We start from the raw sequence: 17726 nt of genomic DNA on the forward strand, positions 1-17726 counted from the left end.
TATAAGTCAACAAACACCTCAATGAAATGTTTTCCTTTATAAGAGTTGCCATGGATGCCAGGTATTGGTGGTACACGCCTTTAATCTCAGCATTCAGGAGGCAGAGACAGGTGGATCTCTGTGAGTTAGTGGTGTTTAAGAGCGCTGGCTGCTTTTGCAAAGGACTGGGTTTGATCCCCAACACCCACATGGCAGCTCACAAACATCTATTACTCCAGTTCCTGGGAGTTAGATACCCTCTGTTGGCCTCCAAAGATACTGCATACACATGGTACACTTACATACACATAGGTAAACACTGATGTATGTAAAATAAAATAATAAACATTATTATTAAAAAATAATAAAAGGAACTGGAGTCAGGGGCATGATGATGAATACCTGAATCCCAAAACTCTGCAGGTGGAAGCAAGAGAATCAGAAATTTGTAGTCATTTTCTGCTAGGAATTGAGTTCAGAGCTTGAGAGAAACCATGGGCTCTGGATGGTAGGGATGGCTGGCAACACCCTGAATGTACTTCCTGCAACTGAGTTGTGCTCTTAGAATGGCCATGACACTAAACATTGTCTATATTTGACCACAACAGGAAAGCAGATTTGGATCGAGGCCTCTTGGTGCTAGAATGCTTGGCTTAACAGAGGCTTGGGCTCCATAGCAAGCACCTCAAAATAAAAATAAATCAGCTTTGCACTCTCTTTGTTGCCAACTTTAATTTAAAGGCATTGGAACAATCTACTGAAGAATATTTGTATCACTGAAATATCTGCCTCTTTTTTTAAGACAGATTCTCACTTGCTATACAGACCAGGGCTACCTTTGACCACACAGAGACCCACCTCCTTTGGCCTCCTGAGTGATGGGATTAAAGGCTTGCACCATCAGGACCAGTCAGAGTATTTGTCATGAAACAACGATCAAGAGTATCAGATTGGGCAACTAACATTTTAAAATACTAGTTATTTATTTGTTTTATTTTCTAAGAGCTGCAAAGATGGCTTAGTGGGTACAAGTACTTATGGCAAATCTGACAGCCTGAGTTTGATACCCAGGACCCACATGGTAAAAAGAAAAACCTGCCTCCCACTAGTTGTCCTTGACCTCCACAACTGCTGTGGCCTACACATGCCTCTCCTGTTCCTCAGTAAATATTCAGTAAAAATGTAATGTAATTAAAAAACTATATCTTCAAAATTTTTAAGTCATATTTACATTTATTTGGGGACATAATGGAGAAGTGTGCTGCCTGGCCTGTGCACTTGTGGTATTCTCATGTTTTATAGATCTGAATACATCTGGTAAGTGTACCATGTCTCTTCCTCAGCACTGGTAGTTCGGATGGTCACTGGATGGTCAGAGATCACCAGCCTTTCTGTTCTCACCATGGTGGAACCTACTGGGCCTGGCCCTTGGCTCCTGATCCTCTGGGCATGATGGAGCCATGTGTGTGGGGAAGGATATGATGTTCCATCCCATCTGTCCAGTAGTGGTACAGAAGTCCTGCTGGGGTGTGATCACAGGAGAGAGGGTAGTGGGGGTGGGGAGGAGTTTTGCTTTTAATTTGGATGAGACATCTCACTCTTAGTAATGCTTCATTGAGCAGGTGAAGCAAGAGGCATCCATGGGAACCACTGGAGTTGGTTGAAGTAGCTTCAGGGGCAGAGCTGTGATGAGCTACTGACTCAGAAGCAGGTATGGCCAATGGCTGCTCAAGCAGATGGCTGATGCCAACCTCTGGGACACAGGAGGAAGTACATCTATGCCAGGAGGTGCTGCAGCTGCAGTGGGCTTCAGGGAACCAGATTCCCTAGAAAAGCCAAGCAGGGTGTAGTGGGCCAGCAGCAGAAGCACACAGGCTGGGGCTGCTTACACCAAGCAAGCTGGCCTCTCTGGGTTAGAACACTGCATGCTGTGCCAGAGGCAGCGTAGAAATGTGTTAGACATCTACCAGGACTCCCACAAATCCCACAAGCCAAAGTGGCCTCACTCAGCCACCACAGAGAGGCAGGCTCACAATGGCCCTGGTGTAAGGAAGCAGAATCCCTTCTTCCACCATGAGCCAGGCCAAGGTGCCAGTCCATCAGTGTGGGTCAACAGACACATAGGAGGTGTTCTGATGTCTTCTACTCCTTCCTTGTTTGCAGCCCTTGAGAACTTCTCAGCCATGTGGTAAAGGAGGCAGGGCTAAGGTGGCAGACAAGCTGTTGCCTACAGCAACACTAGGCAGATTGGCCATAGTCCTTTCCTCCAGAACTAGGATGTCTCATTGTGATCAAACCTTTTGGGGGGAATTCTTTGGACCCAACTGGGATTAGGTTATAGTGGCCTAGGTAGGACTTTCATCACTTAACCCACAATCTCCCCTAAGGACTAAAAGGAAGGTCCAGCTGTTAAAGGCAGGTAAGTGCACAGCAATGATGACACCAACATTATGAAGTGAGATGTGTACTTCAAGACAGGAACAGGATACAGTCTACCCTGGGAGCTCTAAGCTAGTTCCATAGGGGAGGGCAAAGACAGAAGTGGGCTCTATAGATGGCTATGCTGGATGACAGAACTGGCTGCCCCTCCTCTGTACTCAGCTAAGATTCAACAATTCTGAATGACACAACCCCACCCCAGTAATCACTGCTGGGGTCCAGAGAACCCCTTCTCCTGAATCCCAAGGCTCAGTAACCCCATTCTTCCATCCTCTGCTCCAAATCTCTTCTGCATCCTATACATACCCCAGCCTTGAGACTCCTCCCCATGGAGCAGTTGCAGTAACAAGAGTCATAGAAGATGATATGACTTCTACTTGGGAGAAGAGGCAAAACCAGAACACCCTCTCAACTCAAGAACCCTGAACTTTCTGAGCAAGGACCAGGGTGTGTCCTTGGAGAATGACTGTATATGGGAAGAAAGCCCAGAGGTGCCAGGGTAAGACTGTGGAAAGATGGTGAAGAAACCTAGTGATGCAGCCCAGCCCAGCAGAGACACCAAGGCTTGAGGCTGATCTTTCTTGGAACTGCCATAGGGTCAACCTGCTGACACCTGCTGACTGTGGACCTTTGGCTCCCAGGACAGAGAGAACACATTGTTGTCACTTAAGGATCAGTTTGTGTGGCTGTTGCAGCCAGCTGGAAAGTGCTCAGATTCTAATATGTAAATGTTATTCAAAGCTTAGTTTAAACATCTTGCTCTTCTCCTGTGAACTCTGTGACACACAGGGCAGCATGAAGGGACCTCCAAATACAGAGGGATAAGGATAATTTTGGGTCTTGGTTACAACCTGTGGGAATGTGTGGGGGCAAGTAGATTTCTTTCTATTTTAATTTAGGTTTTGGAGACCTGTTTCTCAGAATATCCTGGAACTCACTATGTGTATAGACCTAGCTGGCCTCAACTTCCAATCCCCCTGCCTCAGTCTCCCTAGTACAGTCTCCCTCCACTGCACCTGGTTTTATTTCTTTACCTCCACTGTCCTCAGACCTAATGATACATGTATCCTAAGTGCTACATACACTCAGGCATTTGGGAGGCTGAGGCAGGAGGACTGAAGGTTCAAGGCCATCCTGGATCACAGAATAACAGCCTGCCAAAGAAAGAGAGAGAAGAGGAAGAAAGAATTGGGGGGGGGCAGATGGGTTGGGCTATATAGAGCTCAGCAGCAAGTAAGGCTCATGGTTCCATTCCCAGTACCATAGTTGTTGCTGTTTTCTTGTGTCTGGATTTTTGTTGCTTGTTCGTCAAGACAAGGTTTCTGTGTATCTCTGTCTGTCCTGGAACTCACTCTGTAAACCCAGGTGGCCTCTAACTCAGAGATCCACCTGCCTCTGCCTCCCAAGTGCTTGGATTAAAAGTGTACACAATGGTCTGGCTTGTTGTCTTGGTGGCATGGGGATGGCACCCAGGGTCTTACAGGCTCAAAGGTGCTCTGTTGTGAACTTTTCCCACCCTACCCCCACCCCAACTCCTTCCACCCACACCGCTGCACCACCTGAAAAGCAGGTTCCCTCTGTCTGCCCAAGCTTCTCACAGCCTTCTCCTGACCCTGGGAACTGCAAGATGAGCTGTGCCTTACCACCCTGAGCACAGGCCACTTTCTGCTGTCTTTTATTTATGTTTAAAGTGTGTGTGTGTGTGTGTGTGTGTGTGTGTGTGTGTGTGTGTGTGTGTGTGTGTTGTGATGCAAGCAATTCCTATTGCACACATGGAGGTCAGAGGCCACCCTTTAGGAGTCAGCTCTCTCCTTCTACCATGTGGGTCCCTGGGATTGAACTCAGGTTGTCAGCACCTCTGCCAGCTGAGCCATCGTGCTGACCGTTTTGCCTTCTCTGACATTTTCCATATTCTGGTCAGTGTCTCCAGGGCAATGAGACAGCCAAGGGCAGAGGCCTCCAGCCTTCCAGACTGTTGTCCTTCGTCCTGAGCTCATGGACAGCCAGCATCAAGCAGCCTTCCTCCCTAGTGCTGGCATAGCCAGGTCATGCTCATCTTTGGTTCTGACACACTTGGAACAAAACTCTCAAGTCACCTTTTTCTGTGGCCCTGGAACCTGCTCAGCTGGTTCTTGCCCCAGGGCTTTTGCACTGGCTGTTCTCCCTGCCCTAAACACCTTTGCCTAGCCCTTCACCTTGGGAAATGGCTTCCTGTCACTGGGTTCTCACCTCTCCCAGACACCATCCTGCTGAGGACCACACTTCATCCCTGCTTCTGTTCCCCGTGCTTCATTCTGCTCTGGGCTGGCTTTGTTCCCAGTGGGGAAAGGAGAAGCCAAGAGCCATAGGTGGTGGATGAGGCAGTGAATTTGGCTCTTGTCCAATACTGCCCACTCGTGTGACCTGTGCTGCCAGGGGTTGAGGAGATGGTGGGCAAGGAGACATGGCTTTGAAAGCTAAATTCCACCATGAGAAAGAAAAAGAGACACTGAATGTTCTAGATAGAGGCACCATCTGGAGTCTGAGTGCTGAGGGGTAGAGGTAGTCTAGAAGGATCAACTTTAAGAATGAGTAAGAGGGGGGGTCAGAGAGATGGCTCAGAGGTTAAGAGTATTCACTGCTCTTCCAGAGGACCAGAGTTCTGTTCCTGGTACCCACATCAGGTGGCTCACAACTCCAGGAGATCCAAATCCTCTGGTTCCATGGACACCTGCATAGTCCTCCAGAATGAACACACATAATTAAAAATAATAAAGTTTAAAAAGGGAATGAGTGCCAGGTGTTGGTGGCACACACCTTTAATTCCAAGCAGTTAGGAGGCAGAGGCAGAAGGATCTCTGTGAGTTCAAGGCCAGCCTGGTCTACAGAGCTAGTTCCAGGACAGCCTCCAAAGCTACAGAGAAACCCTGTCTCAAAAAAAAAAAAAAAAAAAAAAAAAAAAAAAAATCAAAACAAAACCAAACAAACAAAACAAAAAGAAAAAAAGAATGAATAAGAGGGCAGAGGCAGGTAGATTTCTATGCGTTAGAATGTCTCAGCCTAGTATACATAGTGAGTTCCAGGACAGCTAGGGCTACACAGTGAGACCCTACCTCGAAAGAGAAAAAAAAAAAAAAAAAGAATGATTAATTAAATCGAATGAGTAGGAGGGAAGGAGGGAGGGTCCTAGGCTGGCTGCAGGCAGGAAAAGGAGGCCCCTTCCTTTTCCATAGGAGGGTCCTTAAATTTGCTTTGCATAGAATGAGAAGGTACACCAGAAAAGGGCCCTGGATCCTGTCTCCTGTTGGTGATAGCTTGTAGCATCTGGGACACCCAGAAGACAGTAGAGAAGAGGCCCTTCCTGGCTAGCTGGTATGGATAGCCAAGCACTCTCCCTCCCTGCTTTCCCACACCCACCCCAGTTTGTATGCTCAGGATGTGGCTGTGTAGGAGCAGGCAGCCCTGCCACCCCCACCCACTGGCCAGGCAGTGACTTGCCCAAGGATAATGGGGCTTCAGATAATGACCTCCAACAAAAACTAGAGGAGAGCCAAGGCAGAGGGCTCCCCATGGGAGGAATTCAAGAGAGATAGGAAGGGCAGGGTTCTGGCTCTGAAGGGCTTCTTCCACTCAGATATGTATGTAGGGACTTGCACTGTTTGGGCCCAGGTCTAGGGGGACCTCTCTGCTGGGGTGACATCTTGTGCTCTGCATAAGAAAAAGGATGGCTATCCCAGGGAGGAATCTTCTGCAGCCTGGCCCACATGCTCATGTGCCCAGTGGGCAAAGGGCACAGCACACATGCAGCCAGGCAAGGTTAGACCCAGACATCTGTGGAGATCTCAGAAGCAGGGCCACAGGTCCATATGGCATTGACGTAGGCATTGGAGCTGGCTCCATGACAAATGTTGGTCATCAATTTCAGCCCTGTGGTTCATGAGGCACTGCAATTTCTAGTCTAAACCCCTGGGTCCGGCCAGCTTTCTGTATCCTAGACTTGACACACGATGGCTTACTCATCTTCATGTCAGTCTGCCAGGTGTGAGAATTCAATTTCAGGCAGTCCCGAGGGTGGCTCTCAGCAAAGTTAGGTAGACAGTTGCACTCAGGCACCTCTCTCTGGCTCTCTCTGAGGGTTTTGCCATGGAGCCCAAGCTGCACTGGTGCTCGTGAGCCTTAGAGAAAACAGTTCTGTTTCAGATCGTGCATGCTGGGATTTCAGGAGTGTGTTCCCATGCTGGCTTAGGGTTTCTGTTAATATCCCATAGCCCTCACCCCATTGACTCATTCTCCTTCCCTGGCTCTCCTCTGCGGCTCCTTGCCTTGTTATCACTGGGGTTGCTCAGGGTCCCACCCCAACCTTCTCCTGCAATAGCTCTGCTTGGGCAATCTTCCGTTCCAAACAATTCACCTTTCGTATCTGATGCCTGGGTGGAAGGTAGACCTCAGATTTATGTGCAAATACCCTTTGCTGATGTGACACAACCTAGGGTCACGCAGCCATTCACTGGGCCATAATCAAACAACTGTTATTCCTCTAAAAGAGAGGTCCACATGAATGAGCCCCAGGGGGAAGAAGACCCCAATTGGACTGAGGCAGATATTGGGGTGCCATGCTGCAAGCTGGCAAACCATGAGCTTCTGTAAAGCACTAGGTTGTCAGGATCAGGAGTGGCAGGGAGCCCTCTCCAACTACTGGAGAGCACATGGCTCTGCTGTCACCTGATTTTAGACTTGCATTTTTCAGAATGGAAGAAAGTGGATCTCTGTTGTTTTCAACCACTCAGGTGTGGTCATTTGTCACAGCAGTCTGGAGGCCTACATAGTTCCCATTCTGGGCCAGCACAGTCTTCCACCTGCCTAATAGATAGCACTCCCAGCCTTCTGACCCTCCATAAGAGCTCCAGAGTTTTCAAGAAATGAATCTTTCCTAAGGTTCATTTCATTAGTAAGTAGTATCTTAAAATTGTGTGTGTGTGTTTGTATGTGTGTGTGAGAGAGAGAGAGATAGAGAGAGAGAGAGAGAGAGAGAGAGAGAGAGAGAGAGAGACTGACATGTCATGACATACATAATGGAGGTCAGAAGACAACTTGTAGGAGTCAGTTCTTTCCTTCCATGTGGGGTCTCCAGGATCTAGCTCAGGTCATCAGACTTGGCAGCAGATGCCTTTATCTGATGAGCCTCTCACAGGCTATTTTAATAATGTTTTAAAACCAAGAGCCAAGCATGGTAAAACATGCATGTAATTGCAGCACTTGAGATTTAGATGCAAGAGAATCAGGAGTTCAAGGTCATCTTCAGCTGTATAGCCAGGTTGAAGACAGCCTGGGATACATGAGACCTTGTCTCAAACCCAAACCAGTCAGGTTAGTGGTGCCTACTTTTAATCTCAGCACTCAGGTGGATCTCTGTGAGTTCTGAGCTACAAAGTAAATGCTTGTCTCAAATGGAAAAGAAAAATACATGCTTCCACCTGGTTCAGACCAGAGGCAGTGAAGTCAAAGCATGTTTGATGGCCAAAGAAGAGTCTGCAGGAGTGGAAGGTGAAGCTGAAACTGGCATGGAAGCCTCCAGCACCAGGCTAGGGATTGGACTCCACCATTGCTGTGAGGGGAAACCTACAAAGAGTAGGTGAGGGCACAGCAGGGAAGGTGAAGAGGCTGAGGAGACTCAGGAAGTTCACCTTGTGCATGGCACAGAAAGAAGCCAGACAGGATCACCAGGCCTCAGCCACGATCACCAGACCTTGTCCCACCTGTTAGTCCTCCCCAGTCTTAGTCATCACCTGCCTCCAGGAGTGAACATGCCATTCCACTGAGCACTGCTGGGGAAAATGCCCTGTCTGCTGGCCCTGCCACTCTGGGCTCTGATCCCCACACCTCCTGTCACTGTGATTGGTGGGAAGCAAGAGTCTGGATCCATCCAGACCTTTCTTCTCAGAATACAGAGGAACTGCCAAGATGCTTGTGGTAAAACGGAGGTGATCTAAATCTTACGCCTCTCCAGCTGATGAACCCTGAAATCAAACCCACTCACAAAAAGACACATGGCATCACTCTACAGCAGTCGAACTCAGAGACAGAAAGACAGATGGGGCAGCAGCAGTTTGTGGTGTTGCATAACATTTTTCCTGAAGAGACATGAACAAATGTAGGTTCCCCAGGGAGCCTCCAAAGCAAAGGAACATTCCACCCAAGTCCAGTGCATCGAGCCAGTGAGTAAGCCAGGGCTTACTTTCATGGGTGAGGGGCTCCTTTCAGGAGTGGGGGTGACTTTACGGTGATATAATGAATAGCGTGGATGATGACTTGCATAGCTACATAGACAGAGTCCTCTATGTCTCCTGAAACTGTGACTTCCTGAAGATGGGTTCCAGGCAGCTGAGAGGGGAGGGCAGGAGGGTGTGGCTAGAATCTCAGGTGAGGACCTGATGACCATCACTACCTCACCTTCTCTAAGGTACTCAACAGACTCCATCTTGAGGATTTTATGTGGTAGTATGTGCTCAAGACAGCTATGGTACTGTTATGCCTGGACAATAGCATTCAAAAACAAGTGAGGGCGGAATTTTAGTTTGGGAAGATGGAAAGTTCTGGAAGACCATAAAACACTGTGATGGTTTGAATGAGAATGGCCCCCATAGGGTCAGATATTTTAGTGCTCTGTCCCTAGTTGGTGGAACTGTCTGGGAAAGATTAGGAGGAATGGTCTTGCTGGAGGAGTTGTGCCACTGGGGTGGGCTTTGAGGCTTCAAAAGCCCATGCGTCATCAATTATCTCCCTCTCTGCCTTGTAGCTTTGTCTCAAGATGTGAGCCCTCAGGAACTGCTCCAATGCCATGCCTGTCTGCCTGCTGCCACACTCTCTGTCATTATGGTCATAGATTCACACTCCAAAACTGTAAGTCCTAATACTCGTTCTTCTATAAGTTGTTTTAGTTATGCTGTCTTTATCACAGCAATAGAATAGTAACTAAGACAAGTTCTGAGCAGGCCAGAGCCAAGGACATGTGTCTGGGTGGCCACACAGCTCAATAGGCCTGCCATCACTTCAGCTCCATCTATAGGGTAGAAAAGCACTGGAGCAGTATAGGTGCATGTCGCGGCACATCTGTGATCCACACCCTGATGCCAAGGACTGCACCCTGCATCCAGGGTAAATGAATGATGAAGGAAGCCAGGGGGGATTGCACGTGTCAATAATTCCAGTACTCTGGGTCCCGAGGCAGTAGGATTGTCATATTTCTTGGCCAGTCTGGGCTACAGAGTGAGACCTTATCCTCAAAACAAAATAACCCAATAAATAGACCTGAGGTTAGTTGGATACTTGCCTAGCATGCATGATGCCCTGGGTTATATATCCCTCCATCCTATAAAACTGGGTATGGTGGCATATATCTATAATCCCAACATGCCAGAGATGGAGAAAGTTCAGGAGTTCAAGTTATCCTCAGCTATATAGTGAGTTTAAGGTCAGCCTGGTCTATATGAGACCCTATCTTAAAAAATAAAACAAAAGTAAAAAAAAAAAGGGGGGGCTAGAGAGATGGTGGCTCAATGGATAAGAGCATCGGTTGCTCTTGTAAGAGAACCTGGGTTTAGTTCCCAGGCCTACATGGTGGCTCACAACTTCAATTCCAGAAGATTCAACATCCTCTTCCAACCTCCAAGAGCACACTGTACACATGTGGTGTTCATACATACATGCAGGCAAAACACGCATGCACGTGAATAAAAATAAAATCTAAAAAACTGTTCTCTAGTAAGTAAATGAAGGGTCAACCTCCGGCACTCTCAGGGAAGACATCTCTCCTTTCCTCTCCTGGCTCCTGGGAGCCCCCGTGGGGAGAGTCTGGCTTTCCCATAAATGAAAAGGCTTGGGAAGCTGCCCAGACACCACCACCCTTTCTTCCCTGGGCTCTGGCCAGCTTAGGCTTAGCTATGGAGCTGCCAAAGCCCAGGAGCATTTCCGGAATGTAGGCCTCATGTTACCCTCTTCCCCGAAAGCATCTCTTGCCTCAGTCCAGACACTGGTCATCTTGGAGTGCCTGGTGTTTGCCTTTCCCTGGGATCAGTGAGCTCTGGTGACTGTCCTGCTGCGGACTTGTTACCAGATAGAAACCCAGAGACCACTCAGCATGACCACAGTACAAATTGAGAGTCGGTATTAAGGCAGTCAGTGACTGCCTGGAGAGATGTACTCCAGTCTATTTTACAGGGAGCTTTTAAAGACAACTCAGAAAAACTACATCCTGGCTGGCAGCTGCTGGGGGAAGTAAAGAAAGCAAGCAATGTAAAAGAACCCTGAAACATACACACATTTTTGTTTTGTTTTATTTTTGTTTCTTGTTTTGTTTTTTTAGCTGAGGCATTTTGACCCTAAGTTTATAGAACAGGGTTGGGTACTTACCCATGGGACTTTTCACAGTGTGGAGTAGAAAAGGGGGGTCAGTTTCAGCTTAAGCCAAAGATGGCTCCAGCTGAGACAAGATGGAGGAACCTTTACTCTGTCACGTTCCCCCACTGGCCTTAGTGAATGAGTCAAATCCTGGACTCATCCTGCTCTAAAGAGTCGTAGTTGGTCCTAAAGACCATCAACTTGATGAATTACTCTTGCGTTTTACATAACTGGCCATAGTTTAAGATGCAGGGCCTCACCGTTAATTCAAACAGAAAGAAAAGGCCCAGTCGGTGCTGATAGCTTAGTTAGCTGGAGGAACCAGGAGAGCAGAGACTGGCACAAGTGATCTGATTCATGTCTTCGTCTCTCTCCTTCTGAGGTTTTCCCCAGCCACAGCAAGTTATTCTCTAATTACTCCTCATCAATTAGCATGGAAACAACAGGCTTATCCCAAAGTCATACTTAGTCCTCCCTGTCTCCTGGGCTAGCTACACATAGTCCCTGTTTCAGTTCCTTGAGAAGTTAGTCTAAGCCTCTCTGGTTTTGTAGGACCATTTTCACAAGGGAGTCTAACTGTTGTTCTAATTCAGAAATAGAAACTCGTAATGCACCTAGGTTCTGATCAACCTGTCTGCTTAGTTCCTTAACATTCTCATTCCCCTGATAAAGACTCACATGCCCATGGCTGTTGAGCCAGCTATGCCAGCTCTGACCAAGAATGGGATGAGGACAGGCACAGCTCCCTTTCAAATCTGTGGTTCAGGGTCCATCTTACAATATTTCCCCATCTTTCCCATTATATCAATATACCTAGGGCAGAACGTGTACTACGACACATAAAGGGGTTATCTCAGTTTGGAAAGCATCAGAAAAGGCACATTTAGTCAAACTTAGCACACACCCACCACATAGTCTCAGGCTTTGTTCAGGTGAGTTAACCAGAAAAAGGGAACAGCATCAGAATCAGGGGAGTATCTAGGTTAAGGGTTTAAGATATTAGACAAGTTCCAGCCCCTTGTAAGTCCTCTAAGGTTAATTTGGGCTGCCCCCAGTCACAGTGAGTTTTATCAGTCAATGGGCTGACAGTCTGGATAGTTCCCATCCCTATGTAGTATGGGGGGGTGGCCACTTTCTAGCTGGGGTTGATTAACTAAGGGACAGTGGAAGGTGGGACTCAGCCCTAGAGTGTTAAGTCAGTGTCTCTGGAAGGGAGAATTGGTCAGGGCTTTAGCATGGGTAGGAGATCTTTGTTAGGACCCAAAGGTCTGGGAGCTGAGGGGAGAAGGTACTTTTGGATAATGGATCTAACCAGAGTCCCTTCCTGTGGCTTAGAGTCTGATTCCCCAGCTTCTCTTTCCCATAGGCCAGGCTCTTTCTCAAGAAATTTCCAGACCTTAAATTTTATGGCCATTGGATTACATTTTCCTACTGTGCATTCCTTGGGAGGGCCTTTCTTTCTATACATATGTATTCATCAATGTGTTTTTTAAGGAGCCTCTGTTTCATAACCCCATTCTTTGCAATGGAAATTCCCCTGTTTTTGGCAACTACAGGGCCCAGCCACAAAGCATAAATTGTAAATTGAATTCCTGCCTCAAAAGATAAGCTCCTAGTCGGGTGGTGGTGGCACATGCCTTTAATCCCAGCACTTGGGAAGCAGAGGCAAGTGGATCTCTGTGAGTTTGAGGCCAGCCTGATCTACAGGGCAAGTTCCAAGATATCCAGAGCCACACAGAGAGACCCTGTCTCAAAAAAACCAATACAAAATTTTGGTAATATGAACAAAGGAGTAAAGACCATGATGGGGAAACTCACAGAATCAGCTGACTTGAGCTACTGAGAGATCACTGACTCTGGTCTGGCAAATGGGGAACCTGTAAGTCCAAACTAGACTTCCTGAATACAAGTGACAATGGTGCAGCTGGGACAATATATGAGGTCACTGACAGTGGGTCCAAGATCTAACTCTAATGCACAAACTGACTTAGTGGAGCCCATGCTCAGCCTAGACACAGGGGTGTGGGGGTGAGGAGGTGCTTTGGTCCTGCCTCAGTGAGATATGGGACTGACTTAGTAAACTTCCTAGGGGAGGCCTTACCCTCTCTGAGGAACAGATGGGAGGGGAGAGCAGGAGAAGAGCAAGGAGGAACTGGGATTGGAATGTAAAAAAATAAATTAATTTTTAAAAAGACATTAAAAATATAAGCTGCCCCCCCAAAAAATATAAGCTCCCATGTCCTCTCTTTTTCTGATTCAACCAGATACTTAAAATGGGCACCAGAGAGCAAAGGTCAAGATGGAATATGAATTGCTGGTCTGTAGTCATTCAGGCTAATACCTCCCCTGTATCTGTCTTTCTCGGTTCCCTGGTCCAGGCCCAAGGGCAGTGGGGGTTGGACCATGACCTTGGACTCATACGCACAGGGCAAAACACAAAACTCAGGAGGAGGTAGAGAGCAGGGAGTGAAAGGTCCGAGGTCTGCCTGCTGAAACCTTAATTTTAATGGGTCCATAGTTCAGGAGACAGTCCATTTGGTGGCAGTGTCCCTGGCTTCTGCTTTCTTGACCCAGATGGTATCATCGGGCTCAGACAAGTGAAAACTGGTTGATGGACTTGGAGGTCAACTGTGTCTCTCGGATAGTCTGATGAATAGTCTTTATGGAGGACTCTATGGTGACTTAAGAAAGGAATTGCTAGAGAAGGGAAGCAGTGGGGGAGGTCTTCCAAAGAATCTCATAGGGGGTAAATCCCTCCCTTTATGGAGTGCAACAGGCCCAAAGTAAGGCATCAAGGGAAGGAGGTCTATCCACCCTTTGCTGAACTCTAATGAGAGTATTTTAGGGTTTCTTTTAAAGACCTGTTTATTTTTTTCAACCTGCCCAGAGTTTAAGTTCTGTATGCACGATAAAGTTTTCAATTTATGCCTCAAGTTTTGGCTATTAATTGAGAGGTTTTGCCTATGAAAGTTGGGCCATTGTTGGACCAGTTCTTGGAGATTTTCAACTACTATTTGAGCAGTTTCAGTCCAGGTGGGGAATGCTGGGCCTTAACCCCAGCTTTTGGAAGGCAGACACAGGCAGATCTGTGTGAGTTTGAAGTCAGCCTGGTCTACAGAGTGAGTTCCAGGACAGCTAGGGCTACACAGAGGAATCCTGTCTCTAAAAACTAAACCAAACAAACAAAAACCTAACAAGTACTTGTGACCTCCCCTGGAGGCCCAATCTCAGCAAGGTCAGTTTTCACAGAGTTCACCAGGGTGTTGGCCTCTCATTTGGACCCCCTTCTGGGTAGAGGTTCTCTGTTCTGAACTTACTTGAGTATAAACCCAACATCTGAGAACATTCTAGTCCACGCTGTCTTTCTTTGGTTTGAGCAACTCAGGAAGTTTTGTGGACCCCAGATGAGTAGCCTCATGAAGGTTCAGTTACCAGAGTGCTGCCAATTGTTTCTAGGAGAATCTTTCCCTCCATCAACCTATAGGTTTGAGCTGTTCATTTCTTCTTTTTGCATCCTGTATTTTCTCTTGGTTGTACCATAGAGAGTACACACTGAGTTGGAGTATGTCACCAGAATATCAATAGGCCCCACTGGTCTTAGGGGGCCAGGTCTGGCCTGGTCAGTGGCCTGGTTACCTCTTGACCTAGGAGTCACCTTTTTAATGCCCTTAGCAGTGGAGGATAGCAACTGGTAGAGGATTTCCTCTTTGTTTTTAATATCTTTCTTCAAGCGGTGAGAAGTCCTTTTTTTCTATTGGTCATACCATGGCCATGCATAGTAACAAAAGCATAGTGTCTGTGTACGGTGAAAGCCTGGGTCAAGGTGATCAGCTCTGCTCTTCAGGTTGAGGTACCTGACCCAAAGGTTTGGGCCCAAATTGCTTCAGTTAAAGTAACTACTGTAGGGGCTGGAGAGATGGCTCAGTGGTTGAGAGTACTGGCTGCTCTTCCAGAGGACCTGGGTTCAATTCCCAGCACCCACATGGCAGCTCAAGGCTGTCTGTAACTCCAGTTCCAGGGGATCTGACACCTTCATACGAATACACATAAAATAAAGTTAAATAAATTATTTCAAAAAAAAATCTCAAACACTGCCAGGTGTTGGTGATGTATACATTTAAAAAATAAATAAATAAACAAATTAACTACTGTAGCCTCTGTGTACTTGATTCCATCTTTAATGACATTGCTCCCATTGATGTAGAGCACTGCTTTGGGTTCTTTCAGGGGCATGTCTGTTAGGTCTGGGTGGATCCTCTGCACCACCATGGTCACCTTGAGACAGTCTTTGGGTTGTCATCAGGCAAGAGGGTACCATGATTGATGACAGCATGTTTCTTTTTTTGTTTGTTTGTTTGAGACAGGGATTCCTAGTAACTATGAAGTCAGTCCTGGTACTCACTCTGTAGACCAGGCTGGCCTTGAACTCACAGAGATTCTCCTGCCTCTGACTCCAAGTGCTGGAATTCCTAAATTTAACTTGTGGGTGGTTCAGGAATAGAGCCTGGTACTGGGCCACACAGGCATTAGACACCCAGCAGTCTGGTATTTCTCAAAGGAGGGCATCAACTGCATGGGGTGCTATGAGTATAAGTTAACTTGTCTGCTTCTTTCACTAGAATAGTGATAGTCTTCACAGCTCTTGGGCTAGTGGGTCATCCTGTAGCTATGGGGTCCAATCATTTGGACATGGACCCAAAATTTGGGTTAGAACTTCTTTACTTCTAGACAGATGAAAAGTTTTTGGGTTTTTGTTTGTTTGTTTGTTTGTTTTGAGACAGGGTTTCTCTGTAGCTTTGTAACCTATTCTGGCACTTGTTCTGTAAACCAGGCTGACTTTGAACTCACAGAGATCTGCCTGCTTCTGCCTTCCAAGTGCTGTGATTAAAGGTGTGCTTCACCACCGCCCAGCACCAGATGAAAAGGTTTTGAGACATCTGGAAGTGCTAGGGACTGGACCAAGGTCAGAGATATTTTTAAAGCCTCAAATGCCTTTTGTTCAGTCTCAGTCCAAAGTAAGGGCCTGGTACCCTCCTTTGTGCTGGTGTATACAGGCTTCATATCCAGAGGCAGCAATACCCAACCACACCTAGAACTCTCTAACCCGTCTCTTAGTCCTTGACACTGGGATCTGAAGGATGGCTGCAATCCTACTCTGAGTCAGGCTCCTTTTGCCTCCCTTCAGCTGGTAGCCAAGATAGGTTGCCTCTGATGTACAAAGCTCAGCTTTCTTAGCTGACACTTTGTAACCCAAGGTCTGTAACTCTTTAGCAGTTCCTCAGTGGCTCTTTCTCAATCTATTTCAGTTTCAGGGGCTAGGAGGAGGTCATCTACACATACTGTAGGAGTATGGTCCTGGGAAACTTCTGATGGAAGGGCAGGCCCTGGGAAACCTCTGATGGAAGGGAAAACTCATCAAACAGGGGTGGAGAGTTTTAAATGCTTGGGGCAACCTGGTCCAGGAAAGTTGCTTGCTGTAACTTCCCTCTGGATCTGTTCATTCAAAATCAAGAATGGCTTGACTCACCTCTGCCAATGGGAGGCTGAAGAATGCATCTTTCAAGTCCAAGGCAGTTTACACACATTTCTCTAGAGGAATCAGACTGGTGAGAGTGTATGGATTTAGGACAGAGTGTGTGTTCTTGACCCTCTTATTCACTTCTCTCAGATCTTGGATGGGTCTATATTTAGAGGTCCAGTTTTCTTCATAGGCAGGAGGGGTATATTCCAGAATGACTCTCTAATCTGGGAAATATGGACTGTAATTCCCCTTTTTGCTTTCAGGGTCATTGGGTATTGTTTAATCTGGATGGGGATAGATGAACTAGTTAGTTGAACAATTATAGGAACTTGGTGTTGGGCCAATCCTGGGGAGTTGGTTTCTGCTCATACCCTGGGAATCTTTGTTGTAAATCTGAGAGATAGTCCAACTTTATCTTTTGATTGGGGGCAGAACTTTCAGCTAGGAGATATTCTTCTACAAAGGGCAAGATACCAAAAACTTGCTGGGTTTCTATCTCACCATGAGATAAAGTGACAGTCGCTTTCAGTTTATAAGAAAGGTCCCCTTTCTCAATTCGTTCTCTGTTGTTAAACACCTTTTGAGCTACCTCCAGCAACTGGGACTTTTGTATACCTTTCAGTCCCTCTAACTTTTATAACTTTTTCCTAGTATCTGGCCTGTCTGGGTGACAATGGTAACATTGAGCACCTGCCTATTCTCCAGTGCATCTAAGTCTATGGGCATAAGAGTCTAGAAGACACTCTAGGGACATAGTAGGATGCTCCATACAGCACCTTTGACAGATCTGTGAGCTTCTGCACTGCTGTTTAGAGCCCAACCTGGAAAAGCAAGCAGCAGATGTTCACAGCCCCCATACTTTATTGGTATTAGGATCCCAACTGAGCCAGTTAGACTGAAAGACACTCTATGTGAAAAACATTATCAGCCAGAGATCCTCTGTCAGGATCCAGGACTGCTTTCTTAGCTTCTAACTTTTCAAAACAGGGTTTCTTTGTGTAGCTTTGGAGCCTGTCCTGGAACTCACTTTGTAGACCAGGCTGGCCTCTGCCTCCCAAGTGCTGGGATTAAAGGTGTGTGCCACCAGAGCCCAGCTCTCAGTTCCTAACTTTATGCAGTCTCTTTCTTCCAATGTAAACAGGGTGGCCAGTAACTGCTTGCAATCATCTAAGGTAGGCTGGTGGGTACAGAAAACAGTCTATGATTGCACTGTGACCAGCAGCCATATTGCTCTAGTTATTTGGCAATCATATGTGGCCACAGATGGCCATCGAACATCAGAAGAGGGTTACTCTAATTCACAAAAGTTCAGATGTCCTCTGCGGTCTACCTCCTGAAAATAGTGGAGGAAACAGTTCAAAGAAATAAGCTGGTTAGAAGCAGAATTGTCCATAGTTTCACTTTTCAGACC

The sequence above is a fragment of the Phodopus roborovskii genome, unplaced genomic scaffold (assembly GCF_943737965.1).
Source record: "Phodopus roborovskii unplaced genomic scaffold, PHOROB, whole genome shotgun sequence".
NCBI lineage: Eukaryota > Metazoa > Chordata > Mammalia > Rodentia > Cricetidae > Phodopus > Phodopus roborovskii.